The sequence below is a fragment of the Panthera tigris genome, chromosome B1 (genome assembly GCF_018350195.1).
Source record: "Panthera tigris isolate Pti1 chromosome B1, P.tigris_Pti1_mat1.1, whole genome shotgun sequence".
In the NCBI taxonomy this organism is placed as follows: Eukaryota; Metazoa; Chordata; class Mammalia; order Carnivora; family Felidae; genus Panthera; species Panthera tigris.
The window spans coordinates 184349010-184366161 of NC_056663.1; positions in this window are offsets into that span (position 1 = coordinate 184349010).

A 17152-nucleotide genomic window follows, 5' to 3' on the forward strand; every position below is an offset into this window, starting at 1 on the left:
CCTTCTAACCTTTTGCCACACAGCAGCCAACAGGATTTTGTGAATATGTACATAAAGCCGTATCTCACCACTGCTAAGAATCTTCCAATGGCTCCCCATTGCCTGGATAAAAATCCAAACCCTTGGCTCTGGCCTACAAGTCCCTGTTTAAGGTGACCCTGTCTACTCAGACTCGCTTTGGAGGGTTATCCTCGCTTCACGATAATCCAGGAGCACCAGCCGTTTTTTTAGTTCCTCGAATGTGCCATGCTTCAGCCTGCCACAGGGCCTTTGCACCTGCCGTTACTGCTGTCCCCAGAACATTCATTCTGGCCCCTTTCTATATTTGCAGCTCTCCAAGGCTCAAATGTTTTTCTCCTCTGCCAGGATCTCCTTATCCTGTCTGGGGGTGCCACTCCCCATTCCCTGGCCACCGCACCCTGTCATCAGTTCCTTGTAGCCATGTTTGACAATATCTTGTTTATTTGTTCGCTGGCGTATCTTCTGCCTGCCCAACTAACATATAGCCTATTCCAGTTACGAGGGTGGCATAAAAAAAATCACCCCAAAACTTGTAGCATAAAAGAACCATTTATGCTCACAGATTATGAAGTTAAGAAAGTCTGAGAAGGTGCAGCTGACCTCTTAGGACCTCAGATGGAAGATTCAAAGGCTGGAGGCAGGAACAAGTGGGCCTCCTTTGGTGTATTTTTCTGTCTCTGTGTGGTTTCTCCATGTGAGGCTTCAGCATAGCAGCAACAATGTAACCGTATTTCTTCTGTGTCAACTCTGGGATCATTAGGCTGTCTGGAGAGAGGGCCCAGAGCATGCTGTCTCACCTTCTATGACCCAGCTTGAAGTGGGTCATGACCCACTGTGGGTGACCACAGCCATGCAGTGTCACCTCTACCCATCACAGGCCTGTCCCACTCAAGGCGAGGGAACATAGACCCCATCTCTTTATGGAGGATTGCCAGTGTCCTAATGTAAGAAGGGAATGGGAAATGTAGAATATACATACAATGAATATTATCCAACCCTAAAAAAGAAAAAAATCCTGCCATTGGGGACACCATGGACAGACCTGGAGGATACTGTGCTCAGTGAGATAAGAAGGTGAACACAGAAAGACAAGCATTGTATGATCTCACTTACATGTGGAACCTTAGAAAGGCAAGCGCAGAAGCAGAGGGTAGACTGCTGGTTGCCAGGACTGAGGGGAGGAGGAAACAGGGAGTTACTGGTCGAAGGGTACATTTCTGTTACGCAGGATGAATAAATTCTCACGATCTGCCATACAATAGTGTCTATAGCTAATAACACCGTATTGTGTACTTAAAAATTTGCTAAGATCTTATGTTAAATATTCTCTAAAAAGTTTTTTTCAGTTTATTTATTTATTTTGAGAGAGACAGAGACAGTGCAAGTGGTGGAGGGGCAGACAGAGAGGGAGACAGAGCATCCCAAGCAGGCTCCACACCTTCAGCACGAGGAGCCCAATGTGGGGCTCGAACCCACAAAACTGTGAGATGATGACCTGAGCCAAAACCAAGAGTCAGATGTTTAACTGACTGAGCCACCCAGGCGCCCCTTGTGTTAAATATTCTTATACACACACACACACACACACACACACACACACACACAATTTGGAAAGAAAGAACAGGGGTGCCTGGGTGGCTCAGTCCGTTAAGCGTCTGACTCTTGGTTTCAGCTCAGGTCATGATCTCATGGTTGGTGATTTCAAGCCCTGCATCGGGCTCTAGGCTGACAGCGTGAAGCCTGCTTGGGATTCTCTCTCTCTCTCTCTCTCTCTCTCTCTGCCTCTCTCTCTGCCACTCCCCTGCTCACACACACACTCTCTCTCAAAATAAATAAACTTAAAAAAATACAATGATGATGATGATGATGATGATAAAGGGGGCAGGAAGAAACTTTGGGAGGTGATGGATATATTGATGGCCTTGATGGTGGTGATGGTTTCATGGGCACCTACTTATTCTCAAGTTCATGGGGTTGCAGACATTAACTATGGATAGCTGTTTACATGTCAATCATACCTCAAAAAAGTGGTTTAAAAAATAGACATTTATTCATGACTTGTTTTCTTTGTTTTTAAGGGTGTTTAACCTTAAAATTAACTTCAACAAATAAAGTTAAGTTAAAAAAAAAAGACAAGAAGATGACTCCCCTGGGAAGCCATCTGGTCCTGGACTCTTATTTGCTGGGAGATTTTTGATAACTGATTCAATTTCTTCGCTGGTTATGGGTCTGTTCAAGCTTTCTATTTCCTCCTGATTGAGTTTTGGAAGAGTGTGGGTGTTTAGGAATTTGTCCATTTCTTCCAGGTTGTCCAATTTGTTGGCATATAATTTTTCATAGTATTCCCTGATAATTGTTTGTATCTCTGAGGGAAAAAAGACAAGAAGATGAAGACGAAGAGAACGTGGGATGGAATACGCTTGGCATAGCCATCCTTGAAAACACAACTGCCACAAACGACACAAACAGACACTTCTCCAAAGAGGACACACAGATGGCCAACAGACACAGGAAACGATGCTCAACACCACTCATCACCAGGGAAATGCCAATCAGAACTACCATGAGATGTCACCTCACACCTGCCAGAATGGCTACAAGCAACAACACAAGAAATACCAAGTGTTGGCGAGGATGTGGACAAAAAAAGAACCCTTGTGCGCTGCTGGTGGGAACGCAAGCTGGTGCAGCCACCGCGGAAAACGGTTTTGAGATTCCTCAAAAAATTTAAAATAGGGTTACCGTGCGATCCAGTCATCCCACTACTTGTTACTTACCCAAAGGAAATGAAAACGCTAACTCAAAAAGATACATGCACCCCTATGTTTATTGCAGCATTGTTTACAATAGCCAAGGAATATTACTCAGCCACGAAAAGGAATGAAATCTTGCCATTTGCAAAACCATGAGATGGATCTGGAAGGCGTGAGGCTAAGTAAAATGAGTCCGTCAGAGAAAGACAAACATCTGATGTCATGAGTCCATCAGAGAAAGACAAACATCTGATGTCACTCGGCTGTGGATTGAAGCAACAAAACAACCCAAGAGAAAAGACACAAATGAAACAACAGACTCTTAACCTCTTAACTATAGAGAACAAACTGGTGGTTGCCAGAGGGGAGGCGGGTGGGGGGAAATGAGCGCTAACACACAAAACTGTTGAATCATTACATAACTGAAACTAATATAACACCGTATATGAATTACACTTGAATTAAAAAAAGTCAATAAAAGGGACCAAGTTTCAATAAATAAATAAATTAATAAACTAAAAACAAACAACCCCCCCCCAAAAAAAAAAAAGAAAAGAAAATACAGCCTGCTGGAAAGCTCCATGAGCACAGGGACCTTGCCTTGTTCACACTCTACTCACAGCTCTGGAACACTGCCTGGCACATAACAGGTGCTCAGTAAATATTTATTGAGCCAAGGAATGAAATGTTCTCTGATGTAAATCTATTATTTTCATTTTACAGATGAAAAAAAACTGAGACTCAGTGGATGGTTCGGGTAAAAACCCAAGTTTGCCTGACTCCAACAGCAGTTTCTTAACAAATGATACACTCCGTTCCCTCCCCCACGTAGAACACTGAATAAACGAATAAAAAAATAAAGAATTGAATTATTCTATTTTTTCCCCAGTGAAATTATTCCAGTATCACTGATTAACACTCAGATTCTAGCAAGGCTTCCAATTTCCTTGCCAGATTTTTCTTTCCCAAATGTTTGAGTACTGATCCTTAACACTGATATGTACCAGGCATCTTTTTTCAATAGGGCTCATGTAACGTCTGGTCTTAGAAGACTTAAGACTACCCCTCAAGTCATGACCTTACGGTTCGTGAGTTCGAGCCCCGCATCCGGCCCGGCGCTGACGGTGCGAAGCCTCCTTGGGATTCTCTCTTTCCCTCTCTCTCTGCCCTTCCCCCCGCCCCCAAATAAATAAATTAATTTTAAAAAAATAATAATAAAAATAAAAAGACTACTGCTTCCAGGTAAAAGGCCCTGGGAATGGTTAAACACAGCTCTCGGTGGATCCCAGCCAAGGGACGTCTAAGCAAACTTCAAAGTGAGAGCCTCCAACCTCCTCCGCCCCCGCCCCCTCCTTTTATTGTCACTTTCAGAAGGCCCGGCCTTTCTGCACTCTAGTTTCTGGTCCTAGCTGGTGGTGGGCTGGCGCATCTGGGTCATGGTTCAGAGGAAGAGCGCCACCTACTGATTACCTGCTCCACCTTCAACACCACTGCCCCGGAGATGAGACCTTCTGTAGACGGGCCAACTGTGTGAACGGGCCTTCTGAGCAGAACAGTGGCATCTTGGTCTTGACTTCCAACGCTAGTGTTTGAAGTAACGGTGAGACCAACAGAATCATAGCACCTTGAATCTAAGTCAGGTCAATGTGGTTCTGTGAGCCAGGATAATAACTCAAGCGGGAAAATGTGCTTCCCAAAATACCCTTTGCAAGCCTCTCCAACTGAATGGTAATTTATTCAGGGGAATAATGCTACAGCATACTGAGTACCGTTCTAGCAAAGCATTAATTGCGTTATTATTTTCAGTAGTGGGGTGGTGTCTTCACTTCCATTTTCATATGTTTCTGGGAAATTCCGATGCATAACACAAGGCAAGAAAGATCAACCTCACATAGTTCTGGGTGCAGCTAGGAGATTGTCCCTACAAGTAACAGACGACCATGGAAACTTTACTAATGGTTCATACGGTATGCTTCCATTTATGTGAGGTTCTAGAATAGGCAAAACAAATAGACAGTGACAGAAATTAGAACAGTGTCCGGGACAAGGGATGGGGAGAAGTCAACTGCAAAAAAGGACACAAAGGAAGTTCCGTGGTAATAATGAAAATGCCTGTATCTTGACGTGATCGGGGTTGCTCAGATGCACATATTAGTCAAAACTCACCGGATGGTATAAATAAGATTCGTGCACATCACGTACATACATTTTTCCCGGAAAAGAAAAAAAGAGATGTAAATAAATATTGAACTCTCGTTAACGACTTGCATGCTCCAGTGTTTAGGAATGAAGTTTACTGATGTCTGCAACTTACTTTGAAGTCTGCCTAACACTCAGATGAGCGGGACAGATGCACAGACAGATGGACTGATATGTGATCAAACAAATAGGGCAAAAGGTCAATCACTGTAGGATTTAGGTGTTACGACACGGGGGCGGGGCATACAATTCCTTTGACTTTTTCTGAATGTTTGCACATTTCCAGAATGAATAAAAAGAAAAATGAAAAAAATAAAGAACAAGCCTAATGGAAAAAAAAACACACGTACCCACTTTCAGGTTGAAATGACTTAAGAAAATACCACATTTGGGTTTCTCTGGGCTGGAATTATCACAACTCACTTATCTTGCTCAAAACAGATTGGGGAGTTTGGAGGTCACCAATTAACTTTTCCAAATAAGAACGTTGTTTTTAATTTTTTTTACATTTATTATTTTTGAGAGAGAGTGTGCATGCACGAGCGTGTGCACACAAGCGGGGGAGGGGCGGAGAAAGAGAGGGAGACACAGAATCTGAGACAGGTTCCGGGCTCTGAGCTGTCAGCACAGAGCCCCACGCGGGGCTTGAACCCACGAACCGCGAGATCATGGCCTGAGCCGAAGTCGGATGCTTAACCGACTGCGCCACCCAGGCGCCCCTTAAATGAGAATTTTTTTTTAATTTGAGATACCTTGGATCTTCTGGGCATATTCCTGTAGTAATGGTGAACTCCCAAATTAAGCTAATGAGGCCAAGGAAGAGGAGACTGCTTTACCAATTATGTGTATCTTTCTCTAACCTTTTGGCTAGCAAAATTGTTTTTAAAGAATGGCTGGGAGACTGCCCTTACCCATAGCCATCACATTCTTAGCTTTGTACTTAATTTTTTCAGCGAGAATCCCCCCCTCCACCCTCCTCAGCATCCCACCTCTGGAAAGAAACTGCACGCAAAAAAAAAATCCCTATTTAAGAGAGCCAGAGAAGTATTTTAAGCCATCAAAGGAGTTAAGCGAAGATGAACCAGAAGTATATGAATTAAATTTCCCCTGAAGTCCTATAGAAATCCAATAAATAAATTAAATGCATGTGGATTTAAAAATTAAAGGCCGCGAAGGCTTGAGGCAAAGTGCATTTGACATTTGAAATAATAGAAATTTGAGAGGAGGCATGTAGCAAGATGTGCACGTACCTGGTGTAATAGGGGCCCTTGGTCACCGTTCTGCCTGCCTCTGTGTTTACTGAGCATAATGGCATTGCACGGAAATTCAATAAAACTCTCTGTTGCCAGGAGTGACTTGAGTGCCATCATTCAGAAGACAACGGGGGTGGGCTCCAGCTCAGCCCTCCACCCAGAAGGGCTGTGACTGTCGCAGTTCGTAGTTTCTTCCGTTACCTTTCCTTTGGGAAGGGGGAGCATAGAGCTCCACAGCACGCTTGCAAAAGGGTCTGGCAGTGTTGCAAGGACCTAAAAGATGTTCTGTCATGATGGCCCAGTAGTTCCACTCTGAGAAATTTAGCCTAATCAAGGAATCCTTTCCTTTTCTTCTTTTCTTTTCTTTTCTTTTCTTCTTTTCTTTTCTTTTTTCTTTTGTTTTCTTTTCTTTTCTTTTCAAGTTTATTTATTTTGAGAGAGACAGGGAGAGAGGGAGGGAGAGAGAGAAGGAGAATCCCCAAGCAGGAACCACAAGATCACGACCTGAGCTGATATCAAGAGTCAGACGGTTAACGAACTGAGCCACCCGAACGTCCCCCTGAGCAAGGAATTCTAAGACGTGACCACAGCTGTGTGTACAAGGATATTCATCGCTGTGTTATTCAACATAGTGAAAATGTTATAGTAATCAGATATCCAACCATAGAAATTGGATAGATAACTGTTGCGGGTAGCTGTTTAATACAGTCGTTAGGGCAATAGGTGAGAGTTTGAGACCTGGCTTAGCCACTCACCAGCCTTGGCACTTTGGGCCAGTTCTATACATGACCCGGCCGAACCTCTGCCTCTTCATCTAAAAAATGGGGATGCTAGCACTACCTAATGGGCCAATTAGAAGGATAAAATAGGACAATGCGAATAAAGCCCTGTGTGGGGCTTGATCGCTGTAAGTGCTTAACTTACATTATAATTTTGATAATATATATTTATAGTATGTACATGTATATACAGTACTGTTTTATATAACTATTACAAATTATATTATTTCAAGAATATTTAATAGCATGGAAAATGCATAGAGTATCTTATTAAATAAAAGAAACAGTACAAAACTGAACATAAAATATAACTCAATTTTATTATAATAGATGTAACTAAAAAAAGACTGGAGGAAAACATCAAAAAATGTTACTAATGACCATCGTACCTGGTAGGGAGAGTTTGGATGATTTAAATTCTGTTCTTAATGCTTTCCTCCATTTTCATAATTATTAACCTGAATCACATATTACTTTGTGTAAATGCCTTTCAAATAACATTAGATTACTTTAATAGAGACGAAGATAAAGAAAAAAGCAAGAAGAGGCCTGTCATCTTATCACCCAGAAAAATTGGGTGGCTTTTTTTTTAAAACAACATATAGGGACACCTGGGTGGCTTAGTCAGTTAAGCGTTCCACTCCTGGTTTCAGCTCAGGTCATGATCTCACTGTTCGTGGGATCGAGCCTCGAGTCGGGCTCTGCATTTGGCAGCACAGAGGGGAGCCTGCTTGGGATTCTGTCTCTCCCTCTGTCTCTGCTCCTCTCCCACTCGCGTGTGCGTTCTCTCCCCCTTTTTCTCTCAAAATAAGCAAATAAACATTTTTAAAAAGTAACATATACACATGGTTAGAAAGCTGAGAGCATGGAAGACAAACCTAATAGAACTTCCCATCTGCTTACGCCCTCTGTCCATCTCCCGCAAAGGTAAGTCGTCAATAGCCTTCTTCACGGAGGAAAAAAAGAGAGAGAAACCAGTATCTATCAGTGTGAACAGAGCCATCTCATTCTTTTAATTTTTATCAAATCGTGTTTGCATTCTGTTCCCGGAAAACTGGTGCCTTTAAAGCCTCTTACCACCACCCCAGTCTGCACCACCACCCCTCGCTTCCCTTCCCATCGGCCACTGTGAGCGGTTCTGTTGGCGAGACTTTCCCATCACTTCCCATGCGTTTACTTACCCGACAACGTCTTCATACACAACACAAGGCATTGCTGTGGGGCTATGGTGGAAATGGTATCACGCTGTACATATAAGTTGAACCGCGGCACAGTTTTCTACAACAGGGGTATACCATAGGAACTTTGCATTTTCCCTGTGGGTGGGTATTTAATTTCCATTATTATTTTTATAAGCAGAATAAAATCATAATTATTTTATTTTATTTTTTTGTTGTGTATTCGTTTTTTGAGAGAGACAGACAGACAGACAGAGTGTGAGTGGGGGAGGGGCAGAGAGAGAAGGAACCACGGAAAATATAAAGCAAGCTCCAGGCTCCGAGCTGTCAGCACAGAGCCCAATGCAGGGCTCGAACTCATGAACCATGAGATCATGACCTGAGCCAAAGTAGGACGCTCGACCGACTGAGCCACCCAGGCACTCCAAATCGTAATTATGTTTAAGTGTCCTTTTCACTAACTATAAAATATATACACAAATTTTAAATGGGATGTTGGAAGCAGACAACTCAAAGTTCATATGGCTTACTCGAGTGGTTGCACGGTTTTTGTCCCAGGCTGGACCCTTTGGATGAATGTGGCCTGTGCAATCTCACTGCCACGGGACTTCAGAAATCAGCATTGCATCCCGAGAGCTGCTCCAGACTCTCTCCGGATGCATTTCCACCACCTTGAGGTTCCTCTTCCCTGCACACATGCCTGCCTCTCGGACCTCCGTTGAACCTAGGACCCCATTCCCGCAGCTCCTTCTAGCCAGAAGGGAGCAAACCGAGCTCTGGACTTGCTATCCCAGCTCGTCACTGATAGTCAGGAAGAAAAGGCGGTCAGGAAAAATGACTTTTCACCTGTCTTTACCCCTTACCAATAGAAAAAGTAATACCTTGGCGTGGGGTGCTGTGATTACATACACCTGAAGCATGTGGCTCCAGTTTAGTGGCTTGCTTTTCAAGCCATCACAGATTTTCTGTCACTATATGAGACTTTCCGATCTCCAATATCACCTTCTTTGCTTTCCACTGTCCAATTAGTGGTGAGTGACAAGCGCCAAGAAAATATTTTAGAAGCTATAAAGGTGAGATCCATGTTATGTAGTAGCAAAACATTTGGAAGCAAAGGAATGAATCAAGGGAAAACATTTTTGTTTATGAAAGAACTCCAGCCATGGTTACTGCTCATGGAAATGGCTGGAAGCATGTAGATCGGAAGCCTACTCCGATTTTGAGGGGCCAATATTGCCAAAGAAACGGTAAGCTGGGACTCTCTTCAAACCTTAAAGCACTAGTTCTCAACTGGGGATGATTTTGCACCCCCGTGGGACATTTGGCACTGCCTGGAGACAGTTTTTGGTTGTCACAGCTGGGACAGAGATGCCTCTACTCACTGGCATCTAAGGGATAGAGGCCATGAATGTTGGTCAACATTCTACACTGCACAGGCTAGCCACCCCCCCACCCCCACACACACAACAAAGAATTACCTGGTCCAAAATGTCAATAGATTAACAGACCACAGAGAACCATAGATGAAGGGGTTTTTCCCAAGGAATTTAATCTTGGTCTAATCAAGAAAGTTCCCCTGCTGCCCGACAGAGACTCCTGCTTGACAGGATTGTATAATCGCACAATCTATGGACTATAACCCAGTGACTTCCCCGTGACTCCCGTCCTGTGCTTTTCTGAATGAGAATGCTTATTGCCTTGTCTTGCCTCTGCTCCATCATGGCATATGGCATTTGTGGAGGGTGGTGGCAGTTAACCTGTCTTTTTAGTTTACAGGTCAATGACCATGAAATAGTGCATCTCGATTTTGAGGAGATCTAACATATTACCTGGATGCTCAGAACATCGAGCTAGACCCCACTTGATTGGGCTGTGGGTTGTCTTCCTTAAGGAGGGGGTCGGTGTATTCTATGCATGGGAAGAGGGGTGTGAAGGTTATCTGATGATCAGAAGGGCATATTGCAGCAGAGATCCCTGATCCCCAAGCTGGGTGACATTTCTCATTCTCCCTTGTGGTTTGGTGTGGCTCTGGACCAACTGCTCACCATAGGTCATACTCACCACTTCCTGGCCCGGCCCATAAAAACCTCCTACCAAACCCTCTCTCCCACTCCACCCTCCCCCCAGGGTGATGCAGAGGAGCACAGGGACCTTAGAAACGAAACGTTGAAGGCGCCAGAGCCACAGTACAGAAGGAACCCGGGTCCCAGAAACATTGGTTGGTAGAGAGCTGACCGCTACTCAGAAATGCCTGCTTATGGCTTTATCTGAGCAAGAAATAAACCTCTCTTCTGTTAGTCACGGATAATTTAGGTTTACCTGGGGCAGTGGCTAGCGTTACCCTAACGAATATACCTACAAAAGAGAATCTAGTCCAACCGAAGCCTGGGACACAGCTCAGTTTTCCTAGTATAGCCAATCTCATTTTATTCCGCAAGTATCGTGGAATCAGCACTCGGGATAGCCTCAGGACACTTATAATTGCTTGTTCAATGTCTCCCTCCCCCAGTACCAAAAACTCCATCAGGAAATGTGTCTCTATTCAGTGTTGTATTCCTCATACCTAACAGAGCCCCTGGAACACTGCAGCCAGTCAATAAATGTATTTTGACTGACTGAATAAAGTATCTTCATATTCTTTTAAACACTGCCTGAGGAAGATTTTAAACCACTCATAACAATAGGTGGCATTAATTATATGCTTATGAAATTATGGATTATTTCACTTTATTCAATATCCAACAAATGTTTGCTGAGTGCCCTTTAGTGTTGCAGGCTCTGGGGACTCACTGGGATACAGACAGGTGAAAATTCCTGTCCTCAAGGAGCTTACAATCTGGAGGCTTTCAACACAGCTCTTGGGCGCCTGGGTGCTTCAGTCAGTTAAGCATCTGACTACAGCTCAGGTCATGATCTCGCGGTTTGTGGGTTCGAGCCCCGTGTCGGGCTCTGTGCTGACAGCTCGGAGCCTGGAGCCTGCTTCCGATTCTGTGTCTCCCTCTCTCGCTGCTCCTCCCTTGCTCATGCTCTGTCTGTTTCTCTCTCAAAAATAAATAAACATTTAAAAATTTTAAAAATAAATAAATAAATATTCACAGCTCTTCCTTTTTATACACGAAAAGCTCTGTATCTTGTCTGAGGACCCACAGTGGAGAAATGGGCAAGGCATGTAACTCCACGGCCAAAGTATGAATAGGGAGAAGGGCCAGGAGGCGACACCGATGCCTTTTCTGGGGAGATTTGTAGCAAGAAAACACGGGTGCCGTCTGGCTATTTCTGTGACAATGAATCTTATGTCCTCACTTGAGCTTCTTCTGGGGACTATCAATCAACAGACCTCAAACTGCAAAAGATAATTCTAAAGAGGAGGGAGGTAGGGAGGTCTTTGCAGAAACCATGAAAATACTGGGTGCTTTGCTCAGCTTGTGTGTGAAGCTGCTCTTCAGGACCCACTCACCGACTCAAACCCAAAAATGAATTGCGAAGGCTCGCTATCCAACACACCTGGCCATAAGGGAGGGTGCTGTGGACCGAGTGCTTGTGTCCCCCTGAAGCTGATATGTTGAAATCTTAACCCCCAAAGTGACAGTACTAGGAGATGGGGACTTATGTAGCTGCTTAGGTCATGCGAGTAGAGTCTTCATGAATGGGGTTAGCGGTCTTCTAGAAGAGACCCCAAAAAGTTCTCTATCCCCTCTGCCATGTGAGGGCATTGTGAGAAGAACCAGGAAGAGCGCTATCAGCCGGCACCCGATCTGTCGGCACCTTGGCCTTGGACTTCTGGACTCCGGAACCGTAAGAAATAAATATCTGCTGTTTATAAGACATTCCATCTGTGATAATTTGTTATAGCAGCTCGAGCAGACTGCTAGACACAGAGGGGCAACTCCGAACTGGCTTCGTTGCACATATTTCCGGTGGGCAATTAATGCAGCCTCAGTCGTCAGAGGGTCACTCCGGAGTATGGACTCTAAGAAAAACATGGGGCTGCCTCGAAACGTCCCAGCCTGCTCCAGGGCGCTCAGTTTTCATTCCTCCAGCTCAACACTCTCGTGGCCAGTGACTTCACCACCGGGGCCTATCATTGCCTGAGTTCTCAGCCGAGTCCTTTCGCCAGGTGCTTCTAGCTCTGGATGACTGACACTCCATGACAACCTGCTCCCCATGCGCACTTTCACACTCACAGACGCGCACACACGTCCCAACGCTCACCTCCTACTCCTGTGTCCGCCTCTGAACGCTGTCACTCTATATTTGCCTCTAGGTAGACGTCGGAGAAAGCACAACGCAGAGCCCTCAGTGAGAGCTGCACCCTAACTCTCACAACCCCACCCCCTCCTTCCCACGGCCAAGAGTGTTCACAGGTCAGTTCTGTCAAACAAGTGAGGCTGAAGCCACCAGGACTGAATTTTACGTCTTTCGAATGGAAATGCGTCACAGGCCAGCAGGTTGATTTGGGTCCCAGAATGTTCGCTCAAGTTTATCTCTGAACTAGGAGATGTCTCTGGAGATCATGTCTGCTTAGGGCCGGGAGGGAGTTGATCTGAGAGGCTTAGGGCTCCTTTGAGAAAGGAATAGAAATCTTCTTCAGGTCAGGGTGCTTCAGAAGGTCTGGAGAGTGAGGCTGAATCATTGAGACCTCCAACCCAGGCGTGACCTGACCCACCTCAGACCTGGATGGAGGACTCCAGGTGTCAGTCCCATTGGTCTGGGGTTCACGGACTTGACCCTGGCCCAGGCTGGGGAAGGGTGGGGAGAGGAGGTGGCTGGCCTAGTGACAAGATTATGTGATCTCCAGGGCGCCAGGGCGTGGCCAGGGCGTGGCCAGGGCTGAGAGAATCCCCTCCTGTCCTCATAGAACATCTGATTTGGAAGAAAAACCATAGAGTACATCTAAGCCAGCCTCACTGCAACTGTCTCTGCGCGCCCCGCCCCCCGATTGATATATATATATATATATATATCTATATATCTATATATCTATATATATATATATATATATATATATATCAGCAAAATTACTCTGTGCTTTTCCACAATTGTGAGTTCTTTGAGTATAAGGGGGAGAATTCTACCCACCTCTGTATCCTCTAGGGACCAGCCACCTGCCTGTACACAGTCAGTGCTCAACATACCTGTTGAATTGATTCTGATTGTCCTAAGAAGAGGCTTAGCAGGATGGAGGTTTGGGAAGTAGGTGGCATGTAATAAGCAGATTTCTCGTTGTAAAGATCCCTCCCTCCGCTGCACGAAGAATGTGTTTCCAAATATGATAATAATGCGCCTCTTTTTTTTCCCAATAAACTTCTCTATCTTTACTGCTTTTTTCTCGGTATGGCTGGAGCTTTGGACTTTGAAGACTTGCATCCTGCTCTTACCGTCTTGGGCGAGACGCATACGCTTCCTGGGCCACACTTTCAACACTCATAAAAGGAGAAAATAAAGATGCCCCATTCGGTTGCCTTACTGATACGTTGTCAGGTGACATTTGTTATCTAACAAATTGTTAGATATTGTTCCTAGAGCTAATTGAGCATCATTTTGTGACAAAGGCTATCGCTCAGCACCTCACATTTGTCCTTCAGCTTGACGAAAAGCTCAGGTCACCTCCATTTCACAAGTAAGGAAAGCCGGGCATAGATGGGCTCAAGGACCCAGCAAGGACACACAGCTAGGAAATGACAAAAATGCAAGGGTTGACATTAAAGCCTATTTGGTCCCAAAGCTGATGTTCTACCTTCTCATCCCTGCTCTTCTCCTTCCCCTTCTTTTCCTCTATTCTCCTTCTCCTTCTATTCCTTCCCCTTCCCAATCCTGAGGTAGCGTGGGGGGTGGGGAGAGAGACACAGCGGTCTTACTAACAGCCGTGTCCCCTGCTTCTCTTCCCTGAGCTGAGCACCCTGGTTTTGCTCAAGCATGGGGGTTCCCACAAGGCCTCTCTGGAGCTCCAGGGTGAATCTGGATTGCTTGGTTCTGAACCAATCATGATCATTTCATTCTTTTGCTAATGAAATTAAGCATGAGCATGCCACTCACTTCTGGCCAACGTGACTTAAGAGGAAAATTTTTGTGGTTCATTAGGAGATGAAAGGTACACACAGGAGGAACATCGGAGTCCAAAGACACCATGGCCAGAACCATGGCAGCCATTTTGTTACAATGAGAATTGACCTGAGGGGAACTCTCCATTTTATAGCGGAGAAATTAAGGGGACATGGGTCTCTAACGACCTGAATAAGCCGATGAATAACTCTGGGCTTCTTTTCATATTAGTTAAAGCATCCCCTTATTGTTTAAGCTGGCTTGAACCGCTTTTCTGTTACTTGTGAACAAAAGTTTAACTCCCGTGTCCTTCCCTCTTTTTTTTCCTCCTTTTTGCACTGTTGGCTTTTTAAAGGTTGAAAAGTGCTGATCAGGGAACCTGATTACATGACTTTAACACTCTTCCCACTGTTGAAACTGTGCCAGAAGCAGAGAAAAAGGCAAGGGGGCCTCTGTTCCAGGCTTACGTGAGACCCAGAGATACCTCACGGTCCACTTTAGGTTCGCACCACACCTTACACCAGACTTTCTTTCCAGCTGCTCAGGGTGGTGTCCAGAGAGAGCAGAGGTTGTTTATACACCTAGATTTGAGGGTGAGAGGTTGCTGTCCATTGTCTGAAGCAGAAATAATGTTAAAAGAGAAAACAAGAACGATCACCATTACCTGCTTCATAGGATAAATCCTGATTATTGTTAGTGCTGGAGGGAACCTAAGACACCCAAGTTCGTTCCCATTGTTTTACAGATAAGGACGTGAGGCTCAGAGAGGGGAAACGATTGTCCACGCTCCCACAGTTAGTTAATACCAAAGGAGGGAGGGTCTGCATCCCCAGCATTTAGGTTCCTAACTGAGGGCTTCTGCATGACTCAAATCTACCACAATCCGTTGAGATATCTGGTCCCAGATCGTTAAGCATTTCCCACATTCCTTCTGAATGCGTAAAGAAAATCTTTTTCATTTGGATAAAGTTCAGATTGAGAGGGAGGAAACGAAATTAGAGGTGAGGGAGGGGCAAGGAGTGTGTGTGTGTGTGTGTGTGTGTGTGTGTGTGTACCGTGCAGAGAGGAAGAGGTGAGTGTTCAGGAGAGCCACTGCTACCTGACTTGCCTCTTAGGCTCCTACCACTGGGCTTACCGGTCACACCAGCTGCACTTCCCAAAGCTCATCCCTTGCCGGACGGCCATCGACAAATTGCATTGATTTACAAAACAGACAGCTCTGCAATTGCCTGAGTGCATTTAATCTTTTCAAATTAAGCCAACTTCACATTCGGCATACCATATGGAATTCTTCAGGGTGTTTATAAACACAGTTACACTTAAGCCCTCGTCCACTCTGCTTAAACTGTAGCAGAAATAGTACAGAGAGCCAAAAACATGCAGATTGAAGGGACAATCTACCACGAGGCCAAATCCTTTTAGCGATGGAAAAGACTTTAGACATCCTCTGGTCCAGAGGCTATACCCTCGAGGCCCAACGGCTGAATTCGGCACACAGATGTGTTGAGTTTGGCTCACTTTGTGTTTCTGAAAATGTTTGTGCCAACAGTTAAGAATTGGAAGATTTCACATAAAAATCCAGACTTCCTACATCTTTTGAGAAAACTGGAAATGTGGCCATGCTGAGTCCTCATTCTCACACAACAATCAGCTGAAGAAGAATGGTAGCTTCTTTCTCTGCCAGGGGCACCCTGTCCCGTTGGCCGTAATTGTCATCACTCTTCGTTGTCTTACGTGAAATGTCTGCGTCACTCATTCTCGATACTTGGCTCACCCTTGTAGGCGTTTTCCATTTTTATCCAAATTGAGACGTTCATTTATAGAGAAGGGGACGGAGTCTCAAAATCCAAACACGACCTGCCTAAAGTCACGTAACTGGCAAGTGATCGAGTCGGGATCTGGTTCGTGGCACACAGTGAAAGTAGCTGGGCCAAGGTGATGAGAGCACAAGGCTGTGCCTGAACCCAAGAATTTCCAGACATTCCGGAGAGAGCTTCAGACTTCCTCCGCCTGTGGGGTTGGGTGTGGGGAGGATGGAAGGAGACAAGCCAGCTTCACCTGTATGTTGAGAGCCTGTGAGACCACAAGTGACTTCAGGTTAGATGAGAAGATGAGATATTCGATGGCCTTTGTTCACTGCAGATATTCATGCATTCACCCATGCAACGGGTGTTTTATTGCCTCTCCTGAACTACTTGGAGCTCTGGAGAGACAGAAATATTCAATCTTGACTCTGGTCCTCAAGGAGCTTATCATCGAATAGAGGAACGGACATGGAAGGAATCCCATGAATGGCCAACAGCCCACACTCCCCTCTTCTAGTCAGATCTGTAGGTGGTGGTGTGGCGCTTAAACGCGAGTTGATAGAATATATACATCGGTCTCTACCCCCGGCTCCTGACACAGAGTTTTGAAGCTCTTGTGATTTCTAAACGATAAGAGCAGTAGGAGCATCTTTTGTTCTAACATTTGGTCTTCGATGGCGGTTCTGGATACAGAACTCCTGCAACCTCTGTAATTTCTTGGGTCATAGGAGTGCCCTTGTTCTGATGAGGCGACTCTGGGGTGGGGGGGTGCGGGCTGCTAGCCGGGGGCTGCTCGTGGGAATGCCAAACCATGATTAGAAGCTTGGAATTTTTAGCCCACCCCCCGTTCTCCTGAGAAGAAAGAAAAGATGAAAATGGAGTTAGTGATCCATCGTGCCTATGTGATGAAACCTCCATAAAACTCCAGTAGTCTGGGGCTCGGAGAGCATCTAGGTCGGTGAGTAGGTGGAAAAAGACACGGAGAAGACACGGAAACTCCATCCCTCTTCCCAATGCCTCCCTCTCCATCTGCACGCTCGTCTGTATCCTTTATCACCTCCTTTTGTAATAAACTAGCAAGCCGCTCTAACACGTTAATTGAATCCAAGAGGGAGGAGGTCA